The sequence below is a fragment of the Zootoca vivipara genome, chromosome 13, assembly GCF_965207765.1.
Source record: "Zootoca vivipara chromosome 13, rZooViv2.hap1.1, whole genome shotgun sequence".
In the NCBI taxonomy this organism is placed as follows: domain Eukaryota; kingdom Metazoa; phylum Chordata; class Lepidosauria; order Squamata; family Lacertidae; genus Zootoca; species Zootoca vivipara.
Window position 1 is genome coordinate 40494862 of NC_142596.1, and position 6258 is coordinate 40501119.

A 6258-nucleotide genomic window follows, 5' to 3' on the forward strand; every position below is an offset into this window, starting at 1 on the left:
GCAGACTGCCAATGGAGCATCTTCTGTGTATCAGTAGGTACAAAATTGTGAATGGGAGTCAGGAACAAAGGTATTTACCTAGGGTTGCCATATTTCAAAAGGTAAAAACTAGGACACTCCGAAATTTGTTGTGCTTTTCAAGACGAACCCCAAATGCCAAAAAATAAAATAAAAAATGATTTCTGTATTGACTTGCCTACGCAACCACCTTTCAGATATTCTTCCCGGACATCAATTCCGCCTTTGAAGTCCCAGTATTGTCCAGATCTATGGCAGCCCTAATTTACCTTTTCAAAAGGATGACCCAGACTGGTCAAGATAGGGCAATCAGGAAACATTATCAGATATCTTCACAGACATGAGACAAGCTACACTCTCAGATTTATGTTGTAGACCACCTCTTTCTGTGACACGTGTATGATGCTTTTGGGGTGGTCCTTGGGCTAAGGAGCTGGGCGGTTTCTAAAGTCTTTAAAAGGTTTTGCACACTGTTGTTCTGGGTCCTCGCCTCCTGGGGGGGGTGGATTCTGTTGCAATAGAACAGGCATCCCCAAACTGCGGCCCTCCAGTTGTTTTGGCCTACAACTCCCATGATCCCTAGCTAACAGGACCAGTGGTCAGGGATGATGGGAATTGTAGTCCAAAACATCTGGAGGGCCGAAGTTTGGGGATGCCTGCAATAGAATAACAAAAATCTGCCTTGCTTTCACTGGATTCTGCCTTAGCTCATTCTTCTCTGACCCATAACAAACTTGGGGGACTGTCAGTCTCTTAATGTAAAAGTCCCCCCCCCCTAATTTCCCTATTTTCTGGTAACAAAAAGCAGGCAAATCCTCCTCCTCATCCATTTTACCTTTTCCTAATATCTCTGTACTCATTGGGTCCTTGTTGTATGGAAGGCAGAATAACTAATCAATCACTGCTGTGGTTTCAGAAGGATTTTCAGACTCACTTCAAATGTTAAGCTAATCAGACCACAAATACTCGTGATTTGGATATTCCTAAATTTCAAACGGCTGAAAATTCAGAGCAGGCATTTAGGTTTGCAGTGAAAACATCTAGCCATCCAGAAATGAAAATAATAGTTTGTACATAGTACAGTGGTACCTTGGTTTACAACTATACAGTGGTACCCATAGCTGCCAAGTTATCCCTTTTTTTAAGGGAAATTCCCTTATGCTGAATAGGCGTCCTCGTGAGAAAAGGGAAAACTTGGCAGCTATGGTGGTACCTCAGGTTAAGAACTTAATTCATTCCGGAGGTCCGTTCTTAACCTGAAACTGTTCTTAACCTGAGGTACCACTTTAGCTAATGGGGCCTCCCGCTGTCGCCATGTTGCCGCCATGTGATTTCTGTTCTCATCCTGAAGCAAAGTCCTTAACCTGAGGTACTATTTCTGGGTTAGCGGAGTCTGTAACCTGAAGCGCCTGTAACCCGAGGTACCGTTGTAATCCGTTCCAGAGGGCCGTTTGTAAACCAAAACAGGTTGCAACCCAAGGCACACTTTCGCCAATGGGGCCTCCAAAAATTTTTCGTTTGTAATCCAAAAAAATTGGGTTGTAATCCACTTCTGGGTTTGACACGCACTTCCGGGTTTGATGTGTTTGTATTCCAAAACATATGCAAACCAAGACGTATGCAAACCAAGGTACCACTGTACAATAATAGTTTGCAGCCGAGTGCTCAATGTACTTCACAGCCAGTCAGTGCAGATGATACCAAATTAGAATTGTAGCATTAGATGGGGCCCTGAGGATCATCTTATCCAACCCCCTGCAATGCAAGAATATGCAGCTGTTCCATACGGGGATCGAACCTGCAACCTTGGCCTTGTCAGCGCCACACTCCTAACCAACTGAGCTACCTAAGCTGATGGACCAATGGTCTGACTCACTATATATTTGCTCTGAGCACATAACTCAGAGATTTCTTCAAAGCCCACAGAAATGTAGCCCTTGGAACACAGAGAGAAAGGAGGATCTTTTGGGTCACTCTAGGAATGAAGGGGGTGGGGGAGAGAATGTTAAGAGATCTGTATGCAGATGTAAATGTTTAGCCTGTTGCTTCCATTCCCTCCTCAAGTTGTGCCTGAGAAGGGGAGAATATAATGGTCAAAGTACCACCACATTTTTACATTTTATGTCAATTATTAGAGGATGCTGGCATCCAATGCTTGGCCACACACCTCTTTGCTGTGGAAGTACATGCCAAGGCAATTCAGGACCCTCAGTGCGTATGATGTTCTCCAAGCAATAGCTGCCGCAACTGCTTTAAAGACAGAGGTGCCCTGAAAAAGAGACAGAGCCCAGTGAGGAAGCCCTTTCTCCTAAAAACCTTTCGCTCCAGTTCCTGACCTACCAGAACTCTCAGGTTAGTGCTCTGCGCAGATGGGCCTAAATTAAGGCTACCAGATTTTTTCCCCCAATGAATCCGGGGACACTTTTCAACTTCAGTAGGAATGATAGGATTTTGTCAGGGGACTGATTTGTAAATCCGGGGACTGTCCTTGGGAAACGGGGACGTCTGGTAACCTTAGCCTAAATCCCCAACTCCTTTTGAACAGCAAAAATGGCGCTGAAAAACTGCATTTTGTCCAGCAGACGTTGTAAGAGCGTTTCTCTTTCTTCCTCTTCATTTATGGCATGGGTGGGAAAGTCTTCCATACGTTGTTCGACTACAACCCCCTATAACCCAAGCTAACTTGGTCAATGGTCAGGGATAATGGGAGTTGTTGTTCAGCAGGAGACCTGTGAGCCCATATTTTTCTCTCTGGCAGTGTGGTGTAGTGGTTCAAGTGCCAGATCTGGGAGGCCAGGGTTAAATCCCTACTCAGCCATGAAGCTTCTTCACTGTCATAAAACATAAGCTCTATATATATATATATATATATGTTACAGGTAGGTAGCCGTGTTGGTCTGGTGTACTCGGAAAAAAAAAATTTCTTCCAGTAGCACCTTTTGTTGTTTTTGTTGTTGTTTAGTCGTTTAGTTGTGTCCGACTCTTCGTGACCCCATGGACCATAGCACGCCAGGCACTCCTGTCTTCCACTGCCTCCCGCAGTTTGGTCAAACTCATGTTCGTAGCTTCGAGAACACTGTCCAACCATCTCGTCCTCTGTTGTCCCCTTCTCCTAGTGCCCTCAATCTTTCCCAACATCAGGGTCTTTTCCAGGGAGTCTTCTCTTCTCATGAGGTGGCCAAAGTATTGGAGCCTCAGCTTCACGATCTGTGCTTCCAGTGAGCACTCAGGGCTGATTTCCTTAAGAATGGATAGGTTTGATCTTCTTGCAGTCCACGGGACTCTCAAGAGTCTCCTCCAGCACCATAATTCAAAAGCATCAATTCTTCGGCGATCAGCCTTCTTTATGGTCCAGCTCTCACTTCCATACATCACTACTGGGGGAAAATGGAAAACTAAGTTTGCCATTGGTATGAGCTTTCGTGTGCATGCACACTTCTTCAGATACACTGAAACAGAAGTCTCCAGACCCTGATATATATAGTGTGGGTGGGTGGGGGAGGGGTATTCTCAGGAGGGTGATGGGAATGGGTGTTTGACTGATAGGTATGGAAACTCGTTGATGACTGTTAACGACTGCAATTTGTCTTACAGGAAAAAGCAAGGAGTGAGATGGCTAAAGATAGCTTTATCATGTATAATGAGATAAGAATCCAATGTCTTTGTTCAGGCCAGGTCTCTCCATGGTTCCAAGTTTGGTAATGAGTTGCAGTTCAGCAACTTTTCTTTCCAGTCTATTTTATATATGTATGTATTTGCATTGTTTTAATATGATATACATGGGACGTGGGTGGCGTTGTGGTCTAAACCACAGAGCCTAGCGCTTGCCGATCAGAAGGTCGGCAGTTTGAATCCCCGCGACGGGGTGAGCTCCCATTGCTCGGTCCCTGCTTCTGCCAACATAGCAGTTCGAACGCATGTCAAAGTGCAAGTAGATAAATAGGTACTGCTCTGGCGGGAAGGTAAACGGTGTTTCCGTGTGCGGCTCTGGATCTCCAGAAGCAGCTTAGTCATGCTGGCCACATGACCCGGAAAAACTGTCTGCGGACAAATGCCGGCTCCCTCGGCCAGTAAAGCGAGATAAGCGCCACAACCCCAGAGTCGTTCGTGACTGGACCTAATGGTCAGGGGTCATTTACCTTTTTAATATGATATAATATACAAAAACACACATAAACCTCTATATATGTGTGTGAGAGAGAGAGAATAGTTCTGTTATCAACTCACTTACATTGTCAATTCAATAAAAAGAAGTGGGAGGAAACAACAACAACAATAACAACAACAACAACACATTATTATTATTATTAGTAGTAGTAGTAGTAGTAGTAGTATACCACCCATCTCACTGCGTTGCCCCAGCCACTCTGGGAAACTTCTGACAATTGCACGGTCAGACAGAATCCCCCAAGAACCCCCATGCAGCCCCCGAGCGGAAATAATGACACAAGACAACGTTCTATGGGATTAAAATTGGCCACAACTTTATTAAAATTCAGATGTAGGGAGACCTTGGCTCAGGCACTGGGCGTTTATCCTTCCCAGCCCCCAGCTGGGGTCTGGGTAATTTTCGGGTTATCCAGCATGTGTGGGGGTTGGGCTAGCTCTGGAGAACATATGTTCAAGCAGATAGCCCGCCCCCCTCAATCGGCGCCGCTGGAGAGGGAGGGCAATGACAGCCTCTGGGTGTATGGTCAAGGCCTCCCCCTAGCCCCATTTACCCTGTTATCGCCGCCGTGATGGGGGTGGGGGTCACTGCCCCCACGCCCCCCCCCATTTATGTAGATGACTAAAGGAGGCCTGCATCCGCCAAAGTTGTGACGAATTGCTACGGGAAAGGTGAAACCTGACAATGCAGGGAAATTCCTTTCCGGCCCTTCAATAGCAGCCTTGTCGTAGCAGCGCCTGCGTGCATGTACACCTGTGGAAGAAATAACCAGTAAAGCAAGCATTAATTTTGGGGGGAGTGGAGGGTGGGAAAGCTCTGAATCCGTCGGCTGCTTCCTGAGAATGACTCTGCTTCTGCTGTGTGCACTGTAAGGTTACCTCCTCCTACCTGGCCAATCCCCCGGCAACGCCTCCCCGAGCTGGATTGGACAGGTAACTGCGTGGGCGGAGTCCACCAGTATCCAGCCCGGGAAGGCAGCGCCGGCCTCCAAACTTCTAGGGCTGCCCCAGGGACCCCAGGGAGCTGTGTGCGACTGCACAAAATGTGCCTCCCCTTTTATGTGGGGAACGGTCATTATGAAACTCCAGGAAACAATAGTGGCTCGGCCTGGTAGATGTATCCTTAGAATTAAGGTATGGAATGCCTTTGACTAGGAATCTGTAATCAGTACCAGTCTAAAACTTAGCTCAAAAGTCTGTCCACACAAAAACCAATTCCTGTTCCCCACCCAGCTGTCCAGCGCTATCTTTCCAGCAACCTAAATTCAGTGGTGGTGGGGAGTTTTTTAGTTGTTATTTTTTTATTTATAGTTATTTATAGTTGTTGCTATTTTTAGACAACCGAGAGGCAGAAATACCTAATACATATATTAGGACCGTAATGCTAGAGGATTGGGTTAGGTGACTCTTGACGCCTCTTCTAATTCCACAATTCTGTGATTCAAAGTCACCCAGAGATCTATCGCCGCTCACCTCCAGACTGTCAGTACTTTGCAGGAGGGTTTCAAGCACATACTACAAACTTTGGATTTGCGCAATTAAAGCACTCTGTTACCCTGGCACAACAAATCCACTTTAAGCTAGCAAACAGATGTTTTGCGGTTTGGGAAGTTGTGGGGAAATGCAACAAAAATTGTGGGATTTTATGGAACTGTCCGAGCTGACTGGGAGACCAGGGGGAAGAATCGGTGGAAGAAGATTGGAAGAAATTTAAAGTTTATTTAGAAAAGAATTCTAAGATTAGTAGTTTTTACTAAAAGATTTGGAAGTATAAAGAGGTTGTGGAAGAGTAATAGTTGAGTTGTTATTATTATATATTAAGATTTAGTTAAGTGTTGTTGTATTGAGTTTTAAGATTTAATAAGAATAGAATTGTATTTTGAGATAATTATAAGTGATTATAAGATTGATAAGTTAGTAAGTGATATAATTTGTTTAGATAATTATTAAGAAGAATGGAATCAAGATATGGAAGTACTAAGGAAATAATATAATGAAACGCGGTGGGGAGGGATTGGAGGAAGTCGACAAAGATAGAATTTTTTGATAGAAGAATGTTTTTGATATTTATTT